This window comes from Plectropomus leopardus, chromosome 8 (genome assembly GCF_008729295.1).
Source record: "Plectropomus leopardus isolate mb chromosome 8, YSFRI_Pleo_2.0, whole genome shotgun sequence".
Taxonomy (NCBI): domain Eukaryota; kingdom Metazoa; phylum Chordata; class Actinopteri; order Perciformes; family Serranidae; genus Plectropomus; species Plectropomus leopardus.
The window spans coordinates 22443261-22458176 of record NC_056470.1 but is presented as its reverse complement, the minus strand read 5'-3'; positions in this window follow the sequence as shown (position 1 = coordinate 22458176).

Below are 14916 nucleotides of genomic sequence, written 5' to 3'. Positions count from 1 at the left end.
GAGTAACCCAGTAAAGGCAAGCCCCATCAGAGAGCCAGAGATACATGTAAATGAAATAGCCCATTAATTAGTAATTAACATCAAGTTAATGACATTTCACTGTGTCGCCATCTCATCCTATGTCCTTCCTCTGTGGTGGAGGGGCTGCCTCTGCTGTCCCTGATCTGAATGCTAATTAGTGCAAATCTAAACTGCCATATAGGACTACCTAATAATATAGAGGCCCTGTTTAAGACTGGTCATTGTGTGGGAAGGATTAATGACTTTGTAGTGGTAGATCAGGAGGCTTTATAAGTCTGCTGCTCCTTAGAGGGCTGTGATATTGAGGGCCATTGACAGGTTTTATGTGCTAATTGCGTTGCGCCTGTTAGCCTAATGTTGGGCTATCCCTCATGACTTAGAAGACATTTAACTATTCTCCTAGTTTTCAAAAATATATACAGTACAAGAAATACTTCTGTTAAAAGGTCCTGTGTGTAGGATTTAGGGGGATATAATGGAAGAACGAGTATAATGTAACAAATAAGCTTTCTTTAAGTATAAATGACCTAAATTATTTTTATATTAATGATATTGCACCGCCATTGTTGCCGTTCATGTTTATATGACATGCTAGGTATCTTACCTGTTTCTGCTGTTTCAAAATAAACTCATAACATTGGTAAAAAAATTACGTTTATTTCCTTGACCAACACAAGTGCATTGTTAGGTTGATAAAAAAACAAACAAAACAAAAAAAACTTTGGTTTGGACCAACTGAATGTCCACTCTATAGGAACTCTCCAGCTCCTTATATTAATTCATTACCGACAGCATTTCAAACTGATGGCATCCAGCAGGGTGTCATACCGCTGCGACAGGTGCAGTCCGGCAGACCGGCAGTGAATCATGAAAGGTGCTATCCAGCTGCTTTTTGAAACTGAGGCTGTCTGAAGGCATGTCAATACTGCTGCGAAATGTTGCTGTTGGTGTCGGTGAAATCACCAACTCAACGGTCATAAGTGACAGATTGGGAATGAGAACGGGCTGGTCTCTACTGTAGCTCAGAACAAACCAACCAAGCACTGGCTCTAGTCAGAGCCATTTGTGTTTTCACGTCAGCCAACTTAGTTAGCAGCCCCTCCATGATGAGCCATATCGGAAAAACATCACATTTTTTAACAAAAAACTGCTTCATTCAGTATTTTTACCATTTTAACCGCCTGGTTCATTTGTTTTGGAGAGGAAGCAACCTCCGTGGATAATGTTGCATCCTGCAAAAACCTCTTGAACAATGAACACTGAAGGAAATCTAACCAGGAGAAGTTTCAGCTGGTTGTAATCTGCACTTTTTACCTCTAGATGCCACTAAATTCCCCTAAATTTTACACACTGGACCTTTACGTGAGCATAAAATGGTGTGGTATGTCAAATTGAATTATTCCAGTGTCTCGCATGATTTGATGAAGTTTGAGTGCCCTGCAGTGGATACACTCTCATTTGTTTTGGGTTCCCTCCTGAGCCTAAATCAGCTCTGTGACAGAGGTAATTTTACATGATTTGACTGCAGCCAGGGACAGTGTCTCTGTGAAGCGAGATGAAACATGAAGTTAACACTCTGTACACAGCGGTGTTCCTGGAATGGACAAGAGTGTCAGCTCAAAATGAAGGAAATGTATTCACACATTGATGTGCGGGGTTATGTCCTGCAATGCTAAACTGTGCTTTGAATCTGTGGTGGGTTTTTTTCTGTCTCCATTATGAATTACTCTTGTTTCCCATCAACATCTCTCTTCGTGTCTGTCTCTGCAGCCTCTCTTCTCTCTTGCCCTCTTTCCTTTTTCTTTCGTTTTCTTTCCAAACTCTGTTCTGATACACAATTGACCCTTTAAAGGGATCCCCTGAGCCCAAGCACGTCCACCATTAGTACACCACACACACAGACCCACACACACACACCCAAATATGTTGATTTCTGTCAATTAAACCCCATCAGCTGTTTGCCTCCTGCTAGACATATGGCCTGTGTTAAATCTAAAGAGCAAATGGAGCCGCTATTGAGAGGGGCATCATTTTAATGGAACCCTGAGGGACAAGACCCACACCTGCGCAATAATAACATTAAACCATGCTCAGCCCACTGGCCAGATGAGGATAGTGTGTGTGTGTGTGTGTGTGTGTGTGTGTGTGTGTGTGTGTGTGTGCATGCACATGGTACAGCACCATCAGCGATAGGAGTATTAGACTCTAAAGAACAAAGTAATATCCAACACTTGCAGTTTTTGTTATTAAACTAACATTGTATCAGCTTCTTTTGGCTCCACAGGTATGTTTGGTTTGAATCTTCCTTCACAGTGTTTGTTTTCTGGTTTCAGAGCTGCACTAGGAGAGGGGCAGCTCAGGCTGTTTTCAGCCTCTAATATTTGTTATTGTATAAGCAAGAAAAAGAAAGATACAAATGTATTCCATCATTGCAGTCTATCTCTCCCCTGCAGACACAGTGAGAGCACAGAATTTGTTTTTTTCTTGCTCTTATTTTGCCAAATGAATGGTTACGGAGTTCACAGGTCCTGAGTCAGAAACGGAGACAAATGACTGAACAAATGTTTAGAAATATAATTTTAGAAAACAATATGGTGCTATGCCTTTGGCAGGAAGCGTCAGATGCTTAAGACAAGAAGAGAACTAATGCAATACTCTCACTGTGTAAATATAGCAAAGCTTTTCATAACAATTTAAACTATATTTGTTATATATAAATGCTTCTGTCTTGCCACTGAGTGTGATAAACATACCAATACAACAATTACTCTGTTATGCTTAAATACACCAGTATAGATTTATTTCAACATTGGAGGGGGCATATATATGAAATGGAGAGATCTTGAGGGTCCTCTGCCAAAAACTTTTGAGCACCAAACATTACATTTTCTCCATTCTGGTGATTTTTTATGCATCAATTTCTGCCTTTTCTGCATTAAGTTTAGGTGTAAATGCCTTTAATTTGATCAAAATAAAAGTCCTCTGCTACTTTTGTGTTTTTATGCGTGAGGACGAATGCACATGTTCTAAATATTGAGGGGGACATATCTGTTGTGTTCCCCCTGAAGTCTTCATCTATGCTTAAATATATTTGTAGCGGGGCTGCAACTAACATCACACAAACTCCACAGTTATTGTTTGGTTTACAAAGTGTCAGAAAAAAATTCAAACAACAGTCAGTTTAATATCACACGAGACAAAGAATAGTGGCAGATCTTCACAACTGAGCATCTGGAACCACAAACTGTTACATAGTTTCACTTAAAAAGGATTCATTGATTAGCAAAAGAATTTGACTAATTTTAAATAGCAAGTATATCTGATGAAATTGACATTGTAGAATTTTTTTACTCGCTATATCTTGAGGGCCTGCAGCTCTTGGGTTGTAACTAACAATTACTTTCATTATTGAATAATCTGGTGACAACTTTTTTAATTAATCAATTAATGGCCTGGTCTATAAAATAACAAAAAATAAATGATAAATGTCAATCAAAGCTTCCTTGAATCCAGTAAAATGTCTTCAAATTGCTTTGTTTTCCAAATAGTCCAAAGTTTGCATGAAAAAGCACTAAAGCTGTTGGATTATCAAAATTGTTCATTTTCTTTTGATAAACTATTTGATTTATCGTCTAATAAAAAGCAAAGGTGTTGTTTCAACATTAGGGATATATATATATGAAATGGCGGGGGGGGGGGTTGGTAGTTCTCTGCTAGAAAATTTTGAGCAACAAGTACTGAATTTTCCCGCATTCTGGCAAATTTTTATACATCAATTTGTGCATTTTTTTGCATCAGTTTATGGTGTAAATGTCTTTGATTTATTCAAAATAAAAGTCCTGCTACTGGTGACAAATGTAAATATTGAAGGGGATGTGTCCCCTGCTCCCCATTTTACACCTATGCTACTCTTCATTGCAAATATGCAGATCTTTGCTATTTTACTAAAAATAAGAAATACTAAATGATGTGTCTTTGCAGAAATAGTTTTAAAACTCTCTTTTGCTTATTATTTTCCCTCATAGTTCCTAATAATCTGCAGCATTCTGTTTGTGCATGCACGCGAGGAGGTTAAATACCCCACCCCCGTCAGCCCCCGCCACCACTCCCCCCCCACCCCCCACCCACGCCGCCCTCAGCACCCCTCCGCTCATCTGTTCCAGCTCTCCCCGGCTTCACACCGCTCACATCTCCAACACCACCAGATCTCCCCTTTTTTCCTGCTTGCTCTTTACTAAAGTTTGGCTGTCAATCAGCAGTGGCCTCAGGCAACAGGCACTGATGAAAAGACCCCTGAGACAAGGAGACCCAAATTAGATTTCAATAAGGATGTTGAATATTCATATCAGGGAAACATCTAAAGGTAAACGCTTTTTGATCTCCGCGCACAAATATCACTTGTGTGCATTCCCAGGTCCTGGCGCTCTGGTTCTACAGTGTTTTCTCCCCCAGCCGGGTCCGGCCCCGGCCTCAGCTCTGTCTCACTCCTCGGGGGATGCGATGGAATAATGATGATGGGGGTACAAAGGAGAAAAAGAGCCATAATGAATGTTTATACTAAAGGGACCCAATAGAAAGGGCATCCGTACTAAGTATTCAGTAATTAGTATTTAGCAGAAGTTGATCGCTGAGTACACACACTGAAACACACGCAAAGACACACACATATCCAGGGCAGAATCACTGAGGCATAATCATTTGCTGTGTAAACTTTAGACAGGGGGACCTCCCTTGACAGCAGCAGTCAAAACACAGTTTCATTCCTCTTGTCAACATGTTTACTTTATTTTTATAATTGACTCCACTTAGGATCTTTCTCCCCAAAATGTCAACAGAATTCACAAGGTGGCTGCTTATTTTTCTGAGCATACCTGCGTTGTGTTACTCGCGAGTGCTCCACAGAATCATAATTAACACGTTGACATTGCACATTGTGGATGAATATGTCTCCTAACCTCAGTGCTAAAACTGTCCTTTTTTCTCGTACCTTGATGTGCTTTTTGCTTGTCAACTCCACTGGTTATGAAAAAAAGGGTCAACATCCTTCTAATACCCTGAAGAAATTGCCATCACTTCCATCTTAGTGGAGATGGAAATGTGTGGGGATGGTGGGGGGGTGGGGGTGCTTTGGTTTGGAGGGAGGGATGAGGAGGGGGACTGCCTGAGGCTCTTCTACCCACAGAGAGTCCACTTCGCTTGGGAACACGCTATGAAGCGAGTCCTGAAATGAGACCAAAGGATGGGAACACCGTCTCCTTTTGACGCAGGAAGGGACCATCCAGCTAATAGTCCACATCAACTTCTATCATCAATAATGCGTCAAGAGTGGCCATGATAGTCGATAGCCGATCAAGCAGCCATGGCTCATGATGCGGGGAGACAAGCCAACTCCATCCTCCAACAGGGCTAATAAAAAGAAAAGCCATTCTCATCTTACATTATACTTTATCTCTTGTTATTTCTCTCACTCTGTGTTCCTCTCAACCTCCCCCCACCCCTTCCTTACAACATGATGGTCAGCCCATTGCCAGGCAATCTGGTCTGTGATGTTGTTCACACCTCCACCGAGCCAAAAAGAGAGAGAAAAAAAATCTTTGACAAGATATGATGACTTGCCCAGGTGGTGTGTTTCACTGGTCTCTTGGTCTTGCAGGGTGAGGGCAGCCAACCAAGGTATGTGTGTGTGTGTACATCTGCCTACAGTATATGATGGTGTGTTTACCCCGGGCCCTGTGCTGCGGTGCTGTGATGCCGAGTGTCACCCTGCTCCGGCCTGAGCCCTGCAGCCAGAGAAACCAGCTGTGAAACTGACAGGTTTGTCTTCTGCACTCACCTACACTCTTTCTTCCCCCTGCGCACACACACACGCACCGATACATACACATGCAACCACAATCCACATAATGAGCCACACATACAGACACACACACTTTCATGGCCTGAGGTTTAAGTACACATGCACACACAAGACCCCCCCCGCCCCCCGCCCCCCCTCCTACATCCACACATATCCACAGACCATCACACAAGCTGCAGGCAGTCTCTCTCATGCCAGCTACAAACACAGTGCAAAAGGAATATGCTTACAGAGCTCTGGTATATAGTGGCTACTTCATAACCTGAACACATTTTTACAATTTGATGAAAAAGATCTTGATCGAGAACTAATTTCTCATCATTTAAGCACTGACCTGTGCTATATTTTAATCCTCACTGTTTTATTAAGCTGTAAATAACAAAGTGCAGGTATTTAACATCTTTAGTTCCAAGTAAATTTTGAAGTAATTTGCAAAGGCACAAAAGTCATCACTGAAACCTGTGTGTGTGTGTGTGTGTGTGTGTGTGTGTGTGTGTGTGTGAAAACTATAGTTATAAATGTCTTTTAGATATTGTATAAAAACACTTAGACTTAGAAAAATGTAATGTCCCCAAAGGTGCGGTTTGTGGTACAGCACTGTAAACAAAAAACAAAATGTAAACAGAATTAAAACACAGAGTATCTAAAGATCAAGAGCATGAACTAAATAAGACGTGTTTCACACATCCTTATGTACTGCAAGCCCCCCAACATAACCTCCTCCTGACCCTATTGCATGTTGACCTACTAAAGCTTTTTAATTTTTTTAATTTTATTTTTTAGACTTCCATTGTTAGTATAAAGTCTAAACAAAAAATTTTACATGCGTGTTAATGATTTTTAAAAATAGATCAATAACTGTGAAAAAAGAAGTTAAAGATGGAAAAATGACTGTTAGCAGTGGCTGCCAAACAAAAACTATAAATTAAAGTTAAATTTTCTAATTCAGAGTATTGTGCATGCTATTAAAGACATTTTCATTAGTGGTTTTGCGGTGAAACACTGTTATTTTACAGCATTTTTCCAGAATTATTACTATCAAACACCTTCCATAAAGTGATGGCACTAAAAGTTCAACAGAAAAAAAAAACACTCTTATTTTACAGATTTTTCCTGAATTATTCTGATAAAATAGCTTCAATATAGTGAAAAATGGTCAAATGACCGGCAGCAGTGGCTGTCAAACAAATGTAAAATTAAAGTAAAATATCCTAATTCAAATACAGTGCAATAATTTACAAAAAAATTGCGGAGTATTGTTTATGCAAATAAACACGAGAGCATTCAAAATGTAAAGGAGAAAGGTTTCTTTAGCATACCTCTTCATGCGATATTTTTTGCCTTAGTAACATCATGAAGTCCAATACATTATAATCTCTTGTCTTTCACACATTTTATTTTGCTTGTCAGCCCTCATTCCTGAGAGTTCGGCCAACGTTTAATTAGAAATTAAACCCAATAAACCACCCAATCCTCATAAACACTGACACGTATTTGCATGATCAGATGTGACCTTAATTTCCCATGTGAATTTATAAATCTTTCCATGTACACATGTAGGTTTGCATGGACGTATGTGCCACATACATGTACGTGTGCATTCTGTATCATGTAGGTCAATGAGGACATGCAACATTGCCACAAGCATCTGAACTTGTGGTCCATCCAGGAAAAGCTGATGAGTTACCCTCGGGAGATGCTGCCTTCTATGGCACCTTCCCCCCACACCTAGTGCACACCTTGCACACAAACCCTCTCTCTCTCACACACACACACACACACACACACGCACACACACACAGAGAGACACATACACGGACTTTGACACACAGTAGTGAAAGATGCCATGTGTATCCAGGTGTCTGGCTGTGCTGTAGCACCCTTCAGATGTCACAACGGCAGAAATCAGTGTTTTGACCAGAAAGTCTGCAGGCGGCACGCGTGTGTTACCACATTTGTGTACACTAGTGTGTGTGTGTGTTCGTGCATCTGTGCACGCATATGCACTTGTGTGTGTAGTTGTGGTTGCTTATTCCTAGAGGGTGGGGGGTAGGGGGGGGGGGGGGGGTGGGGGGGTGAGAAAAACAAGTGAGAAAACAGCAAAACAAGTTAAGAGACAATGAAGAAAGCAGCACTGGCACCTGCTTCCCCTGGTGTGGAGGGTGAAGAAACTGCACTGCCTGCTCCTTTGATGTACTCTGCCACTAATGATGCCACTGATAATTTCATCTCTAGATATTTCAGTCTGACAGCATGCACTGCATCACCTTCATCTCCCCCTCTAACCCTCCACAAACATGCTCCCTTCCAAACACACATGCACACTTCTTTTTTTTGGTTCAGTTATGTGGCCAGATGTCCAAGTTGACATAGCGCTTAAGGCGTTTGACTGGATGAAACAGTGCATTGGCTGCGGGTAAAGAGGGATTAAAACAGGGCCTGAGGCACTTGTGTTATATTGAAAACATCCTGGGCTGCTTTGTATGGAGATTTGCATACATTGGGGTCTGTGCGGCGATGGCCCATCTGCTGAAGTGCATTGTCCCCAAACAACAAAGTGTGTTTAAATATTTCACATCTCCATCTACTGGGATAGAGGCAGGTAGAAATGAGTGGAGAGTGAGTGAGAGGAATGGAGGGCGATGGAAGGGGGTGAAAAAAGACAAAAAAAAAAAAAAAGAAAAAGGAGATTGGCACAGCTTTGAATTTGAACTGCTCCCAAATGTGCCTCAGTCAGAGCCACAGTAAATAACACTATTGCCGGCCAGGATCCGGGAAAATGAGGAGAATCTAAATATAATATGTCGGAAATCTGAATTCTGGAGGAAAAGAAATGAGAATGTAAATGTATGTTTTGTCCCTTGTGCAGAACTATGATTGTGCTCAAAAATATTCAGCTAAATATAAAACGGGTTTTAATAGAACAAATTAAAATTTACCAAACTTTGCATTTGACTTTTAAAATGTCCTTTATTATGATTTTCACCTGATTTCAATAGATTTGAATATCATGCTTGCAGTTGCAAATTAACTATGAAACACATTGTTGTTATAAAGGCAATGGCAAATATATATAGCAGACAGTGTGCTACAGACTGGTCCAGTATTAAGTTATCATCCCTCTGGCCCAAACCCTCTTTATTGTATTAATGCCATAACTCTAGATTTCTGTGACATTTAATGGCACTGTAAAATTAGATAATTACTGTAATATATCTGTGTACTCATGCCCGTTTCCGAGGTCAGAAACATAAAAATTAATAAGGAACAAGTGGGAGAAAGAGGACAGAGTGGAGAGAGATTAAATGAGAGTGTGTGCAAGAGAGTTTGAAGTGACAAAGATGGCAAAAGTTAGTTTTATTAATGCAAAGAGAGCACAGTCCGAAGTTACTTTGACATCCAGTGTTTATACCTCCTGTCTCGATACCCCTGCATTTTTATTTTCACTCTCCTCTCCCCGTGTGTCTTTCATTTCAACCAAAACACACATCAAATGAAAAACATGCTCAGGGCAGTGGATGGTGGATGGAACAGTAAGGTGATTTAACGACGGGACGGTTTGTGTGTAGGCTGGACAGCCTGGTGCAGCCTCCGTCTTCACAACCCGGCACACACACAAACCCATGCTCACATTTACACGTACGCACACACAAAGACAGACACACACACACACTGACACCAAATATCTGAAAAAAACACAGCCAAGATGGACGTGAGGAACATGTTGCCTGCACGGGGGAGGATTTTGGAAAGAAGAGCGTGGTCAATCTGTTTGTTTCTCTGCCACATCCAAGAAGAGTGATAATTTCATTTTCTTTCATTATTTTCTCCGTTTTATTGTACTCCTAATGTCAGATTTTTAAAGCTGCTGAGGTTTATGTTTAAGAAAAGAGCATATCAGACAATGATTTTTATCTATTTTTGCCACTAAATGTCAGTTGTTCTGTCTCTGCTGTTCCCACGTAGCGAGACATCAAGACAGCAAATACAGACACTGATGCCACCTGAACCTTGTACCTCGGCCTTGTCTCGCTGCATCTCCCTCCGTCTAATCATGTCTCTTAAGCCTGTTCATTTATGCAAACTCTTTAGTCGTGGAAGGTCACGGCTGGAGAGTCTGTGAAAAAGTATAACAGACACACATTAACCTCCATTTAATCAGGATTAAAGAGAACAACCAAGCATTATTTAACACACATCACAGAGCATGACAGCAGTAGGGAAATATGGGACACACACACACACACACACACACACACACAAAACACAAATCCAGCACAATCAATCTAATGGTGTGCATTAGTTAACTGCCAAATGTTGGGCTTTTTATGGCAGGATCACCCGTCCCTTGAAAAGATAAATACGGTGCACAGATCCCAGTAATTACAGCAATCCCCTTACAGCGCACAGAACCGCTCCTCACTCAGCAGCCTCTCTGGTGGAGGACTGTCGCCCGGTAGATTAAGTCATTTAGGACAGTTTTAGGGCAGTGGGGTGACTGACAGAAGAGGGGCTGGATGGAGAGGAGACAAAAGGACAGACAGGGGTTGTGTTAATGTGTTTTGTCTTTACAGTATTTTGGGGGAGGGGATGTACTAAAATAATGTGGACACACCACACAAAATGAAGAGATAAGGACATAGTCAAATGCATGTTGACACACCTGTGATATATGTAGCAAACACATGCAAAGATTATTCTGCCAAGTATCATAACCCTCCACCTAATGAATTAATTGACTTCAGTCATCAGTCAGCACATACAGTAAAGGTTCATGGCCTTTGTGAGTATAATATAGTCGTAAGTGAAGTCATAATCAAAAAAACATTGACAGTGTACAATGATCCCACCAAATAAAGCCAACATGTAGAGCTATCACTGCATCTATTTTGGAAATAATATTATTAAATATAGATAATGACAAAATCATGATATGCAATACAATAGCTGTGCAGTACAACATGAGGATGATAATATTCATTTTTAGTTGAGACTGTGAGCTCTCCAATTCATTTTTAACACTCTTAGGAGCCATAATTTGTGATCGTTATGTGATAAAACACAATGCAACAGTCTGGTGTTTCTGTCAAGAAGTCTAAAATAAAGACACTTTAAAACATCTTAAAAATGAATGCAACTTACCACCTCAAAAAAAGTTATCCCAACAAAACATTTAGCATCTTGAGTTGTGGATTGCAATGCATTAACCTGTAAAAAATGTAATTGCTTTTCTGTGCCCTTTCCATTTAAACACAGGGATGTTTACGTGCAGTATTTCTCACTGAAAGCCTTGTGAGTATGCTTGAGGGCTACCAATTTTTTTTCCTTATAAATCTTTTCAAAGCTGATTTTAATTTATGTTTTTCAGCTTGCAGTCCTCTTCTTCACTGCCTTTGTTATGCTTCTTTAGTGCAACCAACTGTCTGGCAGTAACGGTTGCAGCATTTATTGTAGAAATAATGGGCTCAGCCACTTTGATGTCACAAAGGTCCCATTTTGAGGCCTTGAGCGCAGCATTTGGCCATTGTCCTCTTGTTTTTTTTTTTTTTTTGTTTGGTTTTTTTTTTTCTTGGATCCAGTAGTGACCGTATAAGAGGGTGGAGATAACTAACTCTAGCTGCCAGCTTAATTAACATGGTGCACTTAAAGCTATAGTTTATTGTGATAATAGTAACACTTATGCAATTTTTTGCTAGCAAAAAAACAGGCTTAAAACCACTAAAACTACATGTAGTCATGTAATATGGTCATATCCAACTCATTGGGGGGTCTTTTAGTACAACCAAATGCTCAACAAGACTTTTTTAGTGAACTAATTAGTTAAAATGAACTTTCATGAACTGAAGATCCATAGCAACAGCAACTGCCCATACTGTGTGAATTTGGGGTCACACTATGATTATGAAACCTAACCAAGGCTGTCACCATGGTAGCGACTTGTCAACCGACTGCACCCACCTGTCACTCAAAGCAGCCTTTAATTATGCTCTAACTTTAAGCCCTGAAAAATGTAAACAGGTAAATTATATAAAATTCAGCCCTCTTACAGTCGTCATTAAAGGGGAAATGAGCCACAGAGACCAAAACTGTTTTTGTACCAGGCTGATGTAACATGCACACACACATATGGGGATTGACCCACTCTTGGAGCCAGCCTCAAGTGGCCATTTCAGAAACTGCAGTTTTTGGCACCTCTGTGTTGGCTTCATTTTTAGCCCTGGAGATAGCAGTTTGGATGGCAATAATGTGTATTGAATCAATCATGTTACTCACTTACATGTTAGGCGAGGCAAGGCATGTTTATATATAGCACATTTTAGCAACAAGGCAATTCAAAGTGCTCAACAAAAAATATCAGAAACATTGAGAAAAAAGTACAAAATAAACATATTAACTCTTTGCAACATCACTTCTCTTGTGCTGCTCTCAGACGCCTTTCACAAGTATTTAAACTTTTGAACCCTGAACATATTGGTGTGCATGAGACAAGACAATGAGCAACTTGATAAGAAATGTTCCACAAATTTCAAGAAATTACTACATTTACAAAAGTATTTTTTTAAAAGCTAGGAAAAAATGTATAGAAAAAAAGAAAAAAGCCAAGGAAAAGCTATGCTTAATAATCCTTACTGTATATTTAAAATTATGTTACAAAATCCTATACTTTTTTTTGTGCTTTTCACCATGTCTTGTTTGCTTTAGTTGTTTGTTTATACTGTCTTTTTCATTTTATTTAGTTTTAGTTTTTACTAATTTTCAGGGAATTATCTTGTACTTTTTACCAATTACTTGCTAATAAGTGAGTGATTTCTTCTTTCACGGCTCATTGCCTTCATCCCATGTTTTCGCTTTTTCTCACAGTCATATAAGAGCCAAAAGAACTTATTTGTAAAATCCACTTGTAAAAACATTGCTCCATAGCACTCCTAGTGGTCAAAATCTCCACAGGGTACCTTTAAAAAAACAGAAAACTTATTTTTTTTTTTTACAGCTGCTTGTGTTTTGTGTCCACTTCTGTCTTGAAGAGCTTGCTGCAGACCATGTTGATACATTTCTTTCTGCTGTAGATCACAGAAAGTTTAGACTCCACTGGATGCCTCGACTGTGTGTGTGTGTGTGTGTGTGTGTGTGTGTGTGTGTGTGTGTGCGCGTGCGTGCGTGCAGCTCTGTGAGAGTGTGTGGAAAGGTCAGCGATGGGTGCAGTTTAGCAAAAGGAACTGAGTAAAGCCTTCAGGCCGTAGGGCGATTGATGTCCAGCGGGTGGCTGAGGAGCACTAACTCACACTGCTCTCTGACTGCATCTAAAACTCTCATTAGTTTAAGTGTGTGAGAGTTCTCTGCCTCTGCACCCTTCAGACAACACAGAGAGGCAGAGGGCCAAAACCTCCTCAGATGGCTTTCACTACAGGGGGGGCATCCAAAGAGGTGAGCGTGCATGTCTGCAAGCACACAAACTTTGACACGAAAACACATTTTTACAAACACATTAGCCTCCCTGCCTGTCTTCTACTGTTTTTTTCTTGCAGCATGCATGTATAACCGTGAGCATGCAGCTTAACAGCAGGGCCTAATGAGGTCTGAAATATGAGCGGTAAACATTTGTATGGACAGATGTGGATTAATGTTCATCTTTTCTTCAAGCCAGAGATTAAACCTGATTTACCGCCTAACAGGTTTTAGTTTTTTTTCTCTATTTGATTACAGACGGAGAAGAGAGGAGGTAAACGAGACGCAGAGGGAAAGAGAAACAAAGGAAGAAAACAAAGTGATTGTGTCTCTTACTTATGGGGAAGTTGCCAAAAGAAGCCAGACAGTCAGAAGTGGAGGGAACAAAGACAAAAAAAAAAAAGCAGGATTGGATGGTAGGGGAGGCAGAGGGAAGCGTCAGATGCTCCTTATTCCTGTTGTGGGCTGCTGAAGTGAAGGAGGAGAAATTTGAGTCATGGGGACGGAATCAGAAATGTCAACAGATTGAGTCAGAGCAGAGCTGGGACCGTCTGGAAGGAGAGAGTATCAACACTGACTGAGGGGCACACAAGATTTTGGGACTGTCAATGGGCTGATGGCAAAATTATTGGACATGTGTGTGGATGTGTGGATGTGTGTGTACATGTTGCATGGGGGAGGATGTGGGATTGGCTTAGTCTGCTGTCTATAATGAATGGTTAATGTTAGTCGGGGAAAAAATGAATACGGTCACCATCTGCTCGATCTAAGTCTGCGTTCTGTGCATGTGCGTGTGTGCACATTTGTGTGTGCGACAATGATGCCGACACACACACACGCAATGTGCTCTTGGAGAGGGATTTGGAAATATGGAATGGAAGAAAAAGGGAGGGAAGAGAAATGAGAGGAGCAAGCAGCTAACAGAAGAGAGACCTGAAAGAGACAATGAAAGTGAGAGCAAAGGAGAGAAAGAAATGATATTCATGTGGGCAACATCATTTGTGTTTAGATGTAACGGAGACATAGATACAGGTGAGCACAAATAGGGCACAAGTCATGAATTCTGTCAGGTTTCTCAAGCAGATGTAGCCCACGGCTGCAAACACACACACACACACACGCACACAAACACACAAAAAAAACCAAAAAACATTCATAATGCAGCATAAAGGAGTATTTTTTTTTAAAAAAAATTGCTGATATTGTATAGAAAGATTACACTTATAGCAACCTCTTTAGAAATGGCTTGATGGTTCTCTGCTGAAAAATTTTGAGCAACAAACACTTGATTTCCTGCATTCTTTATGCACCAATTTTTGCCTTTTCTGATTTTTTATTTGGTGCTTTTAATTTTGCCAAAATAAAGCTCTCTACTGCATTCACGTTTTTATTAGGGGGGGCAACTGCACATTCTAAATGTTGAAGAGGACGTGTCCCCTGTGTACCCTATGAAATAAATAAAATAAATGTTTCTCCCATGAAAACAAATTCACAGCTGTATGGTAACAATCAAAGTAAGAGAAGAAAGTTTTGAGATTTAAACAATTAATTTCCTGCATTCTGGGATAATTTATGCACCAACTTGTGTCTTT